At 46.6% G+C, this 16,177-nt stretch overlaps 1 long non-coding RNA gene across 2 annotated transcripts in view; it reads right to left on the bottom strand.

Annotated features, from left to right (window-relative positions):
- Positions 1 to 674: 674 nt before the first annotated feature.
- LOC140905449 (uncharacterized) overlaps positions 675 to 16,177 on the bottom strand; it is a 33,348-nt gene continuing 17,845 nt past the window's right edge. Inside the window, exons 3-4 of one of the 2 annotated variants that reach the window (XR_012156855.1) lie at positions 13,640 to 15,439; positions 675 to 3,910 (exon numbers count right to left, since the gene is read on the bottom strand). This is a non-coding gene — a long non-coding RNA (uncharacterized lncRNA). Of the gene's footprint in view, positions 3,911 to 10,975; positions 15,440 to 16,177 lie in introns of those variants that run through there. The other variant, XR_012156854.1, reaches the window with a different exon arrangement.

Genomic DNA, 16,177 nt, shown 5'->3' with positions numbered 1-16,177 from the left:
AGCACGTACCTGGGGCAGCTCCTGTTTGGTGCAGGGCGGGTTCAGGTGGCTCCGCACAGCGCAGTACCACCCCCATGGCCACGATTCTGGGAGCTGACCCCCTCCTCCCCCACCCACAGCAGGCAGGGCCACCCGGAGCGCAGGGGCTTTAGGGGCTTCAGGGCCCTGGGCTAAGGGGGCCCCGGCCTGCAGCTGCGAGCACGGGCCCGAGGACTCAGGAGGAGCAGGGGCAGCCGTGCAGCCAACGGCCGGAGAGAAGTGGCGCTTTCCCCTTCAAAGCGCCGCTTCTCTCTGTCCGCTGGCTGCGCGGCTGCCCCTGCTCTTCCACGGGCCGGAGGACTCAGGGCCCCCCCCGCTTTTTTTCTTTCCTCCGGCGGTGCACCTCCTGCCGCCCCCCCCAATCGATTGTCTTGGGCGCAGCCCACTTTGGAGACCACTGCTACAGATCCCACACTCTTTGGGGCAGGGCCTGTCATTTTATGTATGTGTACACAGCACCCAGCGCAGTGGGGCTCCAGCGAGGCTGGCAGCAAGGTGTGACTGCTATATAGCTCTTAAACAATCATGAGAGTTCATAGATAATACTGTACAATATGCTAGGGTGACACTGAACCAGAAAGGCTTAAGCAACCAGCGGGCTAAATGACCCAAATTCAACTTTTAAAGACATGAGAAGAGAAAAGTAAAGTATATACTTGGGCGGGGGGGGGGGGGGGGATATAGCTCAGTGGTTTGAGCACTGGCCTGCTAAACCCAGGGTTGTGAGTTCAATCCTTGAGGGGGCCATTTAGGGATAGGGCCAAAAATTGGGGATTGGTCCTGCTTTGAGCGGGGGGTGGGACTAGATGACCTCCTGAGGTCCCTTCCAACCCTGATATTCTATGAATAGTCCTGCTATTGTGGGGAACTTTCCTGGCTTCTGCACCACCCCGGTGAAGTGGGCTAGCGAAAGGATCTGAGTCCTCGCTCCCACTTCCTTTACCCAGTGGCCTCCCTGCCCTTGAGGACTCCCCTTTCACTCTCCTGTCTGGCAGAGTCCTCGTGACCCCAACAAGGCTCGACCCCCAACCCTGCTGTGGTCACCTAGGACAGGGGCGAGGGTGTCCACACTCCGGGGCACTCTCTGCACTGGGCACTCCTCTGACCCACTGACCATTACATACAAGTTAAAACAAATGCAAGTTATTTAATCAACAATTAATTTTAAAAAGAATAAGGAATAATGGGAAAGGTTAAAGGAAGCACATCAACCCGCTGTGTGGCAGGGAACGTCACAAACAGTGTCTCTGGAATGTCAGGGCAGTTCGCAGTCTGCTCCTTGTAAGTCCCAGGCCCCTTCTCAGGCCTTCGCTGTGCTGTAGGGATGCTGTGGGTTGGACACTGGCTCTGGTGGTGGTCTCACGCTCTCAGGCTCTGAGTGGTAGGACCCTTCTTCCCAGTGTCGCCCCCGCCCTGTCGGGGTTACGATCCAAGCCTGGCCTGCAGAGCCTCTTGACTGAGGCATCTCTCTGTGCTGGGCCCGCTGCCCAGGGTCCCCCTCGGTCTCCCCAGCTGCTCACTGCGCCCAGCCCCAGCTCCACCACTCTGTCTCTGCACGGCTGCTGCTCTGCCTCCAGCTCCCTGGGCTGCTCCTTTGGCCCCTCTGCCTCTGGTTGCTACAGCTCCGCTCCCAGGACAGGTCTGCTCTGCAGGCTGCTTCTGTGACTCTGTTCCCAGTGCTGACCTGCTTCCCGGGCTGCTTTTCAGGTCCCTCTGGCTCTGGTTGCTGCAACTTTCTTCCCAGGGCAAGTCTGCTCCCTCTGGGCTGTGCCTCTAGCTTTGGGGCTGCAGCTCTGCTTGGGCCCCTACTTTCTCCTTAGCTCGGCCCCACTCTGTCTGACCCAAGCAAATCCAGCTCACACGGAGGACAGGACCTCCCTGGCCTCCTGACTCCCTGATTAGCCTGCCTGCCCACCCTGTCATTCAGGCTGGCCTGGAGCATTGGCCTCTCCCCATTGTTCCTGGGGAGTTTCAGGGTCCTGATTTCCCATAGACCCTTCCCCTTTTAGTACTGGGAGCTAGCCAACCAGAACACCCCCACTGAATGTTAGTAAGGGGGCAACAGTCCCCTTACACCTGGTAATTAGGGCCATTCCTTATAAATAGCTAACGAAGCGATGTTAGATAAACTGGATCTTTGAGATGCAAACCTGTATTGCTAGAGAATTAGAGGTAAATAGTAATTGTATTCGTCTGTGTTTACTTATATCTTCTTATACTCTTATACTCTACAAAAGGTTTTCTCTCCCCCCCACTCTCCTGCTGGTAATAGCTCATCTTAAGTGATCACTCTCCTTACAATGTGTATGGTAACACCCATTTTTTCATGTTTTGTGTGTATATAAATCTCCTCACTGTATTTTCCACTGAATGCATCCGATGAAGTGAGCTGTAGCTCACGAAAGCTTATGCTCAAATAAATTGGTTAGTCTCTAAGGTGCCACTAGTACTCCTTTTCTTTTTGCGAATACAGACTAACACGGCTGCTACTCTGAAACCTGGAATTATATCTTGTTAGAGGTTAACAATGTAGCCAGATGGTTCCTGTCAGTTACTATATTCTATTGATTCAGAGATCAATAGGGAATATTAACATTTAGATGAAACTTGGGTGTAATAATATCATTGCCTATCATTTCTCTTTGAAGTCAGTAGTAAACTGTCTATGAACTGCTTAAGGGATAATTACCTTATGCTGATAAATGCAGCTAATTACCTGTGTCTTCATAGACAATAGGAGGTTTTACTGCAAAGCCACAATGCTTCACCCAGGGAATGCCTGCTGTCAAGAGGCTATCAAGAGCCTGTGGGAGATCTATAAAAAACTCTAGGGCCCCAATCCTGTTTTCTCAGATCTGCTTAAGCTTGGTCAGGGGAAGCTTGAGTCACAAGACTGAGGTCTCCAGCTCCAGTCTGGATCACCCTGCTGATTCTCCTGGAAGAATTTGAACAGACTCTATATATGGTTTGCCTATTCAGACTATAACCTGCTGAACTGATTCTGGGAAGAACTTTTTGCAGGTCTGCAGCTCACTTTCTCCTATGAAACTGACCTAGGAACTTTATTCATATCTGTATGTATAATGATCTTTCAACCACAATACTCTCTCTGTTTTCATTTTTTAATAAATCTTAGATTAGTTCATACGAATTGACTGTAAGTGTGCATTTGGGCAAAGTCGGAAACAGTCATTGATCTTGTGAGTAATGTGTCCAATCCCTCGGGATTGGTAGAACATTATATATGATGAACAAGATTTTCAGTAATCCTCATCATATTTGACTTGGCTGTCTGGGTGGGAGCCCAAGGCTGGATTGCTTTAAGGGAACTGTATTTTTGGTTTCTGGGTAATCAGTATAGTGTTATAGAAGCTGTTTTGTTGCTGGCTTGGTGAATCTAATTATTAGAATAACCACTAGTTTTGGGGAATCGTCTGCCCGATTCTTTGCAGTTTGCCCTGATTGAGCAATCTCAGTGTGGTCCTCCCTAGCAAGAATGGCCACAGCCATTGTGAGTGATTATGGGCAAAAACGTAGCTCATCCACCTCCTCTCCAGCATCCATTGCCGTTGTGATCCAAAGACGATCATTTGCCTCAAGGGGCGTGGGACCCCTGCTTTGGTTTTGGAGTTTTCCTTCTCCAAGGTGGCTGCCTGCCCATGCTGAAGGACACCACCTGCCCTGAGCACTCTGGGGTCTCTACAAGGCGCCAGATATTAGAGCCCTGCACAGGGCTATTTTTTAAAATCCTGCTCCCGTCCTACCCTGCAATGCCCACTCCCGCCTGCTCGCACATTGTTTCTTGCAGTTTTACCCCCTCTCGCCCACAAAAACCTTAGATTCCGCAAGAGGGACAGATACATCCATGCTCCTAAAACAAAAACAAAAATAGATCAGCTGATATATATAGAAATGGAATTCAAACAATTTTTATCACTAAAAGGATAAAACAAATCTTGAGTAAACCATGTAAAATACTTTAACTCCTGTTATATTAGCCATCAAATCTCTTTCTGCTTCTTGCTTACATTTAGGTATTAAAAACTTTAGTTTAAAAACAACCCCTTGCTTTACATTGCTGAAATTTTCTGTATGACAAACTGACAAGAGATTTAGTGTTTCCTTGCCAATTCCCACAGTCTGGTTTTTGTGCCCAACCAATCCCGCCTGCAACAAAGTACATTTACCCACTCCCGCTATTATGGCAGCGGGTCCTGTGGGACCCACAGGATCCCAGTCCCGCTGCAGAGCTCTTCCAGACATTTTCCTTTCACACCTCCACTTTTGGTAGAAAACCCCCCACCACACAAAGGCAAGTGACGGGGAGCATGACTGTCAGAGGCGCTTGGTATTGTCGGCCATTTGGGGCATTTCATAGGAGGGGGGAGCTCGTCCCCAGTCCCACTCTGGTCATAACAGCCCTTAGAGATCTGGAATTGGAGTTGCGACTGCTGCCCTGTTGACACTCAACCACATTTGGAAGTATTGTTATGAAGTGTAAAATGAAATTGCTGCAGTCTCTTGTCTTCAGCATCTCACTATATTCACGTGAGCCGTGGATGCTCAGGAAATAAGACATTAAGAGGCCTCTGCCTTTGAACTGAAATGCTACAGGTGATTAACTATACCTTGCACATGACTAATGACATCGTCACCACCTACGGTTGCCAATTTAGGTTGGCTGTGTTGCTGGAGGTTTCATCACATGGCATAACCTTAAATTAACTACTATTCTTTAATTCATAGAGACTCCAGGACAATCTTTGGCAAGTCTTTCACCACCTGACTTTATAGCAGGGGTTCTCAAACTGGGGGTCGGGACCTCTCAGGGGGTCGAGAGGTTATTACACGGGGGGGGGGGGTCATGAGTTGTCAGCCTCCACCCCTAACCCGGCTTTGCCTGCAGCATTTATAATGGAGTTAAATATATAAAAAAGTGTTTTTAATTTATAAGGGGGGGGGTTGCACTCAGAGGCTTGCTGTGTGAAAGGGGTCACCAGTACAAAAGTTTGAGAGCCACTACTTTATAGCATAGCCTGGGTGGTACCTGATATCACCAAGACAATCAGCTGCAGAAAACTTGAGTTTGTATGTGGGTTGGATGAGCGGAGGAAGATCGCTGAAGCAAATTTTGCAGGGACTGGCCCCAGAAGCCAGGTGCCAGGAGCAGTGGGCACCCATGGCAAGTGTGGTCCGACAATGTGGCTGGCTGGCTGGGATATGGTATGGCACGGTTCTCAAGGCTGGGGAAAGCCTATGGAATGTGGAGGAAGATAGCTAGCCAACGAATGCCATGGGTTTTGTGTACTGTGCATTGTAATGTGACTTGATGGCGCTTTGCGGTATGAGAAGAATAATAATAACTATATTGCATCCCTTCCCCTCGGGGACGATCGCCTTATATTATTCTGCAATGCTTGTAGCATGTTATTTTAAAGAATAATTGTCACTTCAATTCAGACCCAAAATGTAGGTGTTGTAAACTCAAGGAGTCAATCCTCAGCTGGTGTAAATCAGTGGAACTTCATTAACTTCAGTAGAGCTGTGATCATTTACACTGCCCCAGGAACTGGCCCAAGCTCTTAAAAAATCTGAGAGCAATAGAAATGTTTACATGATTTTTTTGTTCAATGTCCATGGAAAATGAGTTGGGCTTTTTTGGCAACGGGTGGTGGAAAGGTTGCAGGAGAGAGGAAACTGTCTCTGGTAAGCCAGGCAGAACAGTGAGCCTGAGAGGGGACCACAGGGCAGGTAAAGCCCACAAGCAGAGCCTTCCCGAACCACCACCCCCTTTGAGAACTTGCAGGTCCAGCAGCGCCTTGCTCCTTTGGGCTCTTTTGGTCATAAGGTGATTGACTGTTTGGACTATAGGAACCTCTCCCCAAACTGAAGGGATCTATATGTAGGACAAAGACCAGGGAAGCAACTTAGGCTCACTGTGGGGAGGACCCTGCTGGTGTTGCTTTCCACAGGGCCCTGGGCTGGAGCCCAGTGGAGAGGGAGTACCCAGGTGCCACTACCCCACCCCCTTAAGGGCCGTGGGTGGAAAGCTGAAGATCAGGAATGGGTTAAAGGTCAGGTATCTCTACTGCCCTGAATGAGAGCCACGGGGCCAGGAGTCGGGTGCTCTAACCACTTGCTCCATTGCACGGATGTATAGTCTGAGTCCCAACCTAGCCCTGACTCTGGAGGATTTGCCAACACCAGGGACACAGAGAAGTAGCACAAAGGAACCAAGCGAGAGATGGGCAGAAAATGGGATTCGCCTGGGAAAAGCGCAAGTGTACGCATTGAAGGGGAAGCGGATATGAAGACACATACACAATGGGAGGGAGAGACCTGGGAATCAGCAGTGCTGAAACAGACCTCAGGGTGATGTTGCACACATGCGTTGGAGGTTCGCAATGGTTGTAAAGAAAGGCTGATGCAATTTTGGTTTTGCAGTATGTATAAATGCATCATGTTATGAGAGTCTCTTTATACAACTCGGGGCAAAATGTACCTGGACTATTGTGGCGTTTTCAAAAAGATATTGACGAAGTGGAGATTCAGGCTTCCCTTATGATGCTCAGTCATTACGCTGCAACCCTGGCTTTGAAGTATCTCCTTAAGATTGTGAAGATAACTTGGTCAAAATAGCCCTTCATTCCTTGACTTCTCTGTTGAGCATGCTGGCAAGAGTTTATTCACTGTGCTGGTGTGTAATACATCTTTCACCCACCCTTTGTCTGTCTTGTCTATTGACAATATAAATTCTCTGTGGCTGAGGCTGTGTGTTCATATACTGCCCAGCACAATGAGGCCCTGATCTTGGTCGGTACTTAGGCACTATGATCTTAATAATTTATAAAAAGCTGCCAACATGTGCCAATTGTGGTGGAGTATGAATAAATTTAATTCATGTGACACACGACAGCGGGCAGTCACATAACTTAATGCACGACTGCAAGGCAGTCAGATACCACAATGATGGGCCCAGGAGAATCACCTGCGTAGAACAGGGTGGCATAATTAAAGAGCATAAAGCAAGAATTCCATGATCAAGAAGTTGTAAGAGACTATGGAGCCACTGTATTAATTTTCATGACCACATTGGTTTCAGTTTGAATCCTTCATTACTTAATTTTACGGTAAATGAATATTCCCATGAAAATCCTACTAATGGAGCAGTTCAAGGTACCAAAGGTAAATACAGAAATGAAAGGTATTTCATTTGCAAATGAAAATTCATTTAATTTTGCATAATTAAGTCATCTAATATGAAGACTGGTGATGGACAGTTAATAAGTCAGCTATTTTTCCTGCATAATTTTTGAGTATCGAGGGACAACCGGAGATGTTTGCATATGCGATTTACTACAAATTGTGCATCCTAATCATTGTCCTTTGCATTAGTAATATTTAGATAGCATGGATAGAAATTCAGTAATGTGATCTCTCTTCTAGCTCTGTATAAATCCTGAAACAGTTTTTGCACATCTAAGGGTACATCTACACAGCAAAAAAAAAAAAAAAAAAAAGACCCATAGAAGTGACTCTCAGAGCCCTGGTCAACTGAGTCAGACTTGTGGGGTTTGCACTGCAGGGCTAAAAATAGCAGTGTAGACAAGACATTCCCACCTCGCTGGGCCCAGCCCAAGCCCAAATGTCTACACTGCTGTTTTTAGCCCTGTGTCTCGAGCCCAAGTCAGTTGACCTGGGCTTTGAGACTCACAGTGGTGGGTTTTTTCCGCTGGGTAGTTGTACCTTATGGGACAGATCTTCATCTGGTGTAGACCAACATACCTACATTGGCATGAATGGAGCTACACTGATTTGCCTTAAGAGTTATTATTACTATCAGAATGGGGCCTGGGTGCCCCATTAGGGACTGGGACCGCATTGTGCTAGGTTCTGTACAAATGTATAGTGAGACAGTCCCAGCCCTGAAGAGCTTCCAGACAAACTAGGCAAGATAGACAAAGTAGGAGAGGGGAAACAGAGAGCTCAAGTGACTTGCCTGAGGTCACATAGCTGGTCAGTGGCAGATCCAAGACCAGAACCCAGGTCTCCTGACTCCCAGCCCAATGCCCAATCCCAGAGAAGAATCTAAAGGTACGTCTACACTACAGCCCGCACAGCTACGATGCTGCAGCTACACTGCTGTAGAGTAGACACTACAGCAACAGAAGGGGTTTTTGCTAGGTCAACCCACCTTCGCCCTACCTGAGTCTACAGTGGGGTTAGGTCGACCTACCTGCGTTGCGCAGGGTATGAAATTTTGAACAGCCCTCAGAGATGTAGCTAGTTTGACCTACATTTCAGGTGTAAAGCAGGCCTTAGTAAACGTGGATTCTGGAGCTCAGTTTTGCAGCAAGGAGCAAAACGTACGGTGAATTCCATGGCAAAGGAATAAACCATGGCATGGCACTAAAAACATATGGGTGGATTGTGAGCCAGCCACTCAAACCCAACCTTTCCCCCCTAGAAGTTCATATTTGATATTCCAATCCTCGCCCCGCTCTAGTTTATATAGGCCCCTAATTTCTCGGGCTAGCTAATTATGTATCTTGGTGCCCAAGGGCCTCTCTCGGTCATTTTTTTTCTAACACAAGAAAAACTCGCAAGATTTGGACGCTTCTCAATCTGAACCCCAAATGTCAAACCCGTTTCAGCCTGAAACCTCAATACTGAACACTAGTTCACGGCTCATCCAGATCTGGATCTGAATAATGCATCCTTGGTCTATCCTTCTCTGACGTACCCTGGCTCTTTTTGGTTTGCATGCTACTTTATAACCCTCAGATTACAAAGCTGTACCTAAATGCCCAGTATTGACACCCAAGAGCAAGCAGGACACATTGCATACCAGCACCACTGTAACTTGAATGTGGCACACGGCTGTATAGCCAGCAGCCACAGATCAGAGCACAGATAACCCCATGGAGTTTAGTACAATATAAACATATAGGATTCCATGAGGGTACCTCCCTTTGTCTTTCACACACCGCATGATTCTCGACTCTACCTGGCTTTCTGAATGGGAATGAGGCACTTTGTGTTGCAAAGGCCTCGCAGGTCCCCATAGTAATTGGCTGTAAAACATTAATCACCAGTGACAAAATAAAGGGAACGTTATTACAGCCGAGGATGCTCTCTCCCTGCCAGGCAGCCTGCACATGGGAAAGTCCAGTAGTGCTCATGGCCACTCCTGCAGCAGCCAGTTCCACATGGAGAGCAGCCTTGGAGTGGGGCTGTGCTGGGGAGGTGGGGGCATGCATGAAATTCCCCCCCTCCCACCCATCTTGCATGGCTTGCACAGGTGCCGCTCACAGTAGCAGTCTCTGCACTGTGGGGAGCATCCAGGGGGCAGGACTGTGAAAAGGGGGTGGGGAGGAGGCAAGGCCATAGCCTGCTTCAGCCTGTGGGGTGGGGACTGTTCTGTGGCAGCCTAAAGGTTGGTCTGAACTGTGCTCCTCCCCAGAGCTGGAGGAGATTGAGCCTGTCTGAAGTACAATGTACCCCAGTGTTTCTCCTGGGTGACGTTGTTCCCTACTCAGGGCTTGTAGTTGACTGCCACAGTCTAGCCCACAGAGATGAGCCTGAGCCATAAAGCATTGGACTTGGGCAGAGTTTTCCCCCACATGCCTTTTATAAATCATTCAGTCATTGGCATTTCATTTTGATTGAGAAAATTATGTTGGCTGATATGAGGATTTGGCAGGGTGGGGCTGGGGGCTCCTGGCTAGTGGTAAATACAGCCCTGGGTGTTTCAGAGTTTGTGCACTAGTTGTCTGCATGCTCTGGTTGCTGCAGCTCTGTTCTGGATACAGTGAGAGGTTTAGCAGGGATTCCTGGACATCTGCTGCTTGTAATATGAGTAAACTACCGTAAGTGTCAGGCTTGGGTATCCTCTTCCAATTAATGAGCTAAAATTAAGCAATGGTTTTGTTGGGGAAGATTTAGTGCGGGATTCTAGCCCAGATTCTTGTTCTGTCTGGTGCAATTTAAAAATAAAGCACCTCTCTCTCTGAGTCCTGAAAGGTTTGTGATTTGTAGTAATTCTCCTTCCTCCCCAGGAGCTGTTTAAAAAGTGCAGTGCAAACACAGACGGCCATCTCTGGGCGAACCATTTCTTCAATATCCATCCAGGTTAAAACCCAGATTCTTGATGACTGTCCAGTGGCTCTTTTCACAGCAATAGGTGTAAGGTGTCTGACTAACCTCGGAAGAATTCAATTTTTATTTGGTTCTCAGTTTGCTGGTTAACATCAATTTTTATTTTTCAGCAGTTTTTTAGGTTTGATTGAGTTTAATGTTTGTGGTTGTGTGGAATTAGGGTTTTTAACTTCTTTAGTTTTTATTTTTATCTATTTAAATGTTTACAATTTCAGGAAATAAAGGGGGGGGGGTGTCAGCCAGGAATTATTTAGTGACGCTGGAACAGTACAGGAGCAAGTGGAGGGGAAGGCTGCAGTTCCTGGTGGGGCAGAAGAGAGACCCCCAGCCAGGACTCCAAGGAGGAGGATGAGCCCCTGGATGCAGGGGAGGGCATCCGGCTAGTGAACAGCTCCTACCCTGGGATGGCCTCTGCGCTCCTGGCTAATGAGTGAGTGAGCTTGGTCATGACGCTGGGGGCCGGGGAGCTGGTGTGGGGGAGACTGCACTTGCTGACTTATCTTGATGTCTATTTTTTCCATCAATTTCTGTGTGTCAAGTGAAACTGACGTCTACCGATGACAACTGATTTCAACTGAAACCTGCCAAGCCTCTGTGTGACACAGTATGGGAGGCTAAGGGCCTTGGCTGTTTTTAAGTAGATATTGGTCCCCCAGATCTTTCTCCTCACAGGCCCTCGAGCCAGGCATCCCAAGCTCGCTTCTCATAATCCTGCAGAACTTAAAGCCTGATTCTGGAAGGACCAAAACTGAGTCTCCACAGCTGAATAATGACCTTTACTGCCTGCTGCTGGCATAACTGAACTCACAGAATCCACACGTTTCACACAGATACATTTATTGTGGCATTGCCTTTTTAGTCAAAAGGAAAAACCTTAACTAATTAGGGCTCTGTTAATGGAAATACATCACATTTCCCAGGCGTACTATTGACATCATAGTCCTATACCGCTTTCTTCTGGAGTTAATGGGATACCGCTGGTTTCAATAGGAACCCCCTGATTGTATGGTTATGCTGTGTCCTGATCCAGCATCTGTTATTATTTATATTACTGTAGCACCTAGGAGCCCTCGTAGTAGACCAGGGCCCCATTGTGCTAGGGGCTGTACACATACAGAACAAAAAGACAATCCCTTCCCTGAGGGGCTCACAACCTAAGCATAAGACAAGAGACAACAGATGGATACAGACAAACTGGGAAATACAGGTAAACAATGAGGCAAAGCTTTGGTCAGCATGATAGGCTATGGTCTCAGTGTAGACATTCCCGTTACTATGCAGATGAAGATGAATGCTTAAGAGCTGATTCAAGTGTTTAATTGTGGTTCTTTGATCCATCCCAGTGTCCAGGCCTTGTTGCAAAATCAGAACAGAAAGCCACTTCTCGCACCCCACACCCTCATGTGTCGGCTATACAGTCTGTCCCACATGCTGGGAAAAGTATTGCATTTCCCGTAACAATTAGTCATCCATCCATTGTACCCCCCTTCCACCCCATGGTGGACAAAATAAAAGAAAGACATTGACTTGCTGAGTAATCCTTTGTGTCAATAAAGACTGAACAGACTCTGACTTAAAACAATGTATAGATTCGTGGACTTCTGCTCTACTGCTGTGTGACGGTTTTGACTCTGGGCTTCAGGTTGTTTAATTAGTGACATTAATCCAGTAAATGATGGGAAAATGCTTAGTAATGATGTCTAACCGGTGGGGGCCTTTCGAGGGAACCTTGTTGTTTTAATGAGGAGCTAATTGATGAGAGGGCATGGAGACCAAGGTTATAAAAGGCTTTTGCATGTCAATTGGTCTTGTGCTGAGCTCGATACAATAGCTTTTGAAACGGGCTGTTCAAATACATTGCCATTATTATGGTACATGGGTTTAAGAGTGGGGTCATTATTCACTGTGGTTTCTATTTAGCATTTATCTAGCAGCAGCCAACTAGAGGCGGCCAGGAAAGGAAGGAAGAGAGATCAGGAGTAAACTGGATGACGACTGGCAAGGGAGGAATGCCAGTGACTGTGAATGGAGGCAGGTTCCATTTACTAGTATCCTAAACATATTAGTGGTGCTGAGAACAATTGTGCTTGGGGTGCCGGTGAAGCCACTCAAAGCTCAAATCCTTAGTCAAAGCTCCTATTGAAGCCATTTCAACTGATCACTGAAATCAATGGGAATCTTTCCCTTGACTTCAGTGCACTGGGATCCAGCCTTGAGTAAGGACTGGTGGCCACATTCTCCAGTCCTTACTTGGGCAAAAAGAGGTTCTGAGGGAATCCCCAGAGGAGCAGGAGAAGAACAAAGAGAGGAGAGGACCACAAAAGGCCAAAGGAGGGCAAGAGGATGAGGAGAGTATGCTACTCAGTGACAAAAGCAGCTGAGAAATAAGGAGGATGGATGAGAATGGAGTAGAGGCTGGGATTTGACCAGGAAGGAGTCAGCTGAGATCTATTGTAACTCAGGCAGTAGGCCAGAAGGAGTGGAAGGGTCTGAGCTCTAATCTTGCTAGCCCTGCACAGTTTTTAATGGATCCAGTGTGCGGAGTAGTGACGACCATGAAATCAAAGGTGGCCATGGCTTTGTAGCAATAATAGAATTATGCATGGAAGGGTGATTACCGGCACTTGTTTGTGGCTTCATTACATAGTCTTCAAATGTCTGAGGAGTCTATGAAGACTGGCCTGGTACCAATATGTACATGGTATACAAGTCTTTCATGGAGTATAACTGGAAAAGGAAACGTTTGCAGGCAGGGGTTTGGCGGCTTTTCATAGCATTTCAACAGCTGTTAGATAGAGCCGTGCCATTGTACGCTCGGCAGCTTTGCTCTGCAAGGGCTGACACAAACGTTTCCTTCAGTTTCCCCACAAGTGTGTGTGCACCTCCTGAGTTTCACGTGGAGATTTTGGTTTTGAAATTTCCCCCTAATACAGGGGCGCCCTCTTCTATTACTTCTTACCATGTAAACTGCCTGTCCAGATGAAGTATGTCTGGCAAAGCTTTTAGCTGCTGTGCAGACCAAGAAAGGATAGCCCACTGGATAAGATTGGTTCTGTCACAGACTTCCTGCAAGCCACTTCATCTCTCTGTTTCTCATCTGGGAAAGGAGGCTGCTAATACTTCTACCTGTCTCGTCTGTTTTGACTGCAAGCTCTTCAAGGCAGGAGGTGCCTCTTCCTGTGTGTTTGTACGGAGCCTCAATCTCAGTTGGGATCTCTCAGCGCTCTCCCACTGCGGCCACTCAGAATAACTGTAACTTGTTATAGGGTTTTATTTGGAGATGTGCCTGACTCAAAAAGCCAGGAACTCAACACCTTTGTAAAAGTTCAACTCTAGACCCAGAACTGAACGTTAAGGCTTACGAGTCTATCTAGTTATTTCACAATGGTTTTGCAGTTTATTTTTGCTCCAAAATAATGTGATCCTCTGTAAATTAGCATACCTGAAATGAAGATAATTTACTCCAGGACCTCTTCTAATCATTTCAAGTGCATTGTAATCAGGTATTCAGCAGGTATAGCAGTATAGCCTTCTCATGCTTCTAAAATCCAGTAGTGGGTAGAATGTGGTTATAAGAAGAGAGAGAGAGAGACAGACAGAGAGAGTATGCAAAGGTTAAAAAAAGACAATTGTCATGAGGCATTTTAGTTATTTTAAAAATCTGACCATCTTGATCTCTACAATAATTTGTGTTGGGAGATGTTCTATTTGTAGAAGCCAGGTTTAAGAATAAAAGTTGGTGAAAATATGTTGTTTTGGGTCTGATCCTGACTGGTGCCAAGAATGGAACTTCTGGCTAACTTTTCTCTTAGATGCCATGTTCAGCAATCTTGGGATTAGGCCCTTAACTAAAACTCCACATTCTATGCAGCAAACTGGACAGAGATTCTGTAGCAGAATCTTTAGATTCTCATAGACACAAACTTTAAGTCCAGAAGGGACCACTGTGATCATCTAGTCTGACTTTCTGAACATCATATGTCACAGAACCTCACCCACCCACTCCTGTAATAGACCCCTAACCTCTGGCTGAGTTACTGAAGTCCTCAAATCATGGTCTAAAGACTTCAAGTTACAAAGAATTCACCATTTACACTAGTTTAAACCGGCAAGTGACCCATGCGGCAGAAGAAGGTGAAATCTTGCCCAGGGTTTATGCCAATCTGACTTGGGGGAAAATTCCTTCCCAACCCCAAATATGGCGATCAGTTACACCCTGAACATACTGGCAAGACCCAGCAGGCAGACACCTGGGAAGGAATTTTCAGTAGTAACTCAGAGCCCTTGCCATCCAGTGTCCCATCTCTGGCCAGTGGGGGTATTTGCAACTCGCTGTGCAGATGGGCCACATGCCACTGTAGACAGTCTCACCGTACCATCTCCTCCAGAAACTATCAAGCTCAGTCTTGAAGCCAGTTAGGTGTTTTGCCCTCAATACGGCTTCTTTAAAATACAGCCAGCTCTCCTGGAGATGTCTCCTGTGAGGTAATATCTTTTATTGGACCAACTTCTGTTGGTGAGAGAGACAAGCTTTGGAGCTTACACAGAGCTCTTCTTCAGGTCTAGGAAATGTACTCAGAGTGTCACAGACAAATACAAGGTGGATCCGATTGTTTAGTATAAGTAGTTGATACACATTTCAAGGGACCATTAGGTGAAGTGGCCCACGAACACCTCCCCAGTCATAGTGGGGAAAGGAGAAATAAAAATAATGGAGGGGTAGAGTGTTGTAGATTGTGATAAATCCAGTATCTCTGTTCAGTCCATGATTTTCAGTGTCTAGCAAAGTTATGAATTTAAGCTCCCAGGCTCATCTTTTGAAAGCGTTGTGCAGGTTTCCTTTGAGGATGGGGACTGAGAGGTCAGATATAGAGTGATCACTTTGTGAAAAGTGTTCACCCAGAGGTGAGCAGGTGATTTTGTCTTTTATCCATTTTCCTGTGTGAGCTCAGTCAAGAATATAGTGATTGTCTGGCTTCACCCACATAGTTGTCATAGGGGCATTTAGTGCACTGGATAAGGTACATCACATGTTGTGATAGGCGTATGTAGGACCCAGAGATCTTGAAAGGTCTGTTGTCGGGACTGTTGATCATCATAGCAGTGGAGCTATGTCTACAGGTTTTACATCTGTTGTTCTTCCAGGGTCTGGTGCCATTTTGGTGTGTCCTGGTCTGTCGGGAGCTTGCTTCTGATGATGAGCTTGGAGATGTTGGGGCTTGGTTGAAGGCCATTTACTCCTCTGAAAAAAGTTAATCACACGTAAATGTAAGCATACAGGCTTTTATTTGAGCTTGCAATGCAGGTATTGATATAATAAATGAAAATCAGAAACACATAAAAATATATAGGAAACTATTTGGGGATGGAATGAATGGAAGGACTCTTGTGCATTGACACAAAATACAGCAATACATACAAGAGCGAAAGTACAGTGTGATTTCTCCTATTAACAAACATTTCATAGGTAATACTGAAACACCAACTTAGTTTTTATTCTTTATACTGTAATAGTTCTTACTGACTCCAACCAGGGTTGGGCCTACACTGCAGTAGACACTACACAAATACCCGTTATACTGGCCAGTCTGGCTTGTTTGGTAGGCTGGTTTCATTTGAACAACATGCATTTTAGCTTAGCCAAATGCAAGATTGTACATCTAGAAAGAAAGAAGCAGGTTACATTTATAAGATGGGGTATTAGGGGCTTATTCCTTCACCCGCTTACTTCCCTGGTCCTTCTCGCATGAACAGAGAGCAACAATACCCGAAGTCCAAAGGTGCAAACAATTCGATGGTTATTGGGGTGAACTTCCAGCAAGCATGATTCCAGTTTCCTTCCTTAGTGTCCCCTTTCCCAGCTCTGACACCACAGAGCCTTACCTGTGTCCCTGTTCCCGTTCCCCCCCTTAGCAACACATAATTCCAATTTCCCCACCCCCATTCCCTGTTCCCATCCCCCCTTACTTCCTGATTGACT

Source organism: Lepidochelys kempii, chromosome 1 (genome assembly GCF_965140265.1).
Source record: "Lepidochelys kempii isolate rLepKem1 chromosome 1, rLepKem1.hap2, whole genome shotgun sequence".
In the NCBI taxonomy this organism is placed as follows: Eukaryota; Metazoa; Chordata; order Testudines; family Cheloniidae; genus Lepidochelys; species Lepidochelys kempii.
The sequence above is the reverse complement of the archived record's forward strand: the minus strand, read 5'-3'. Positions and strand labels throughout refer to the sequence as shown.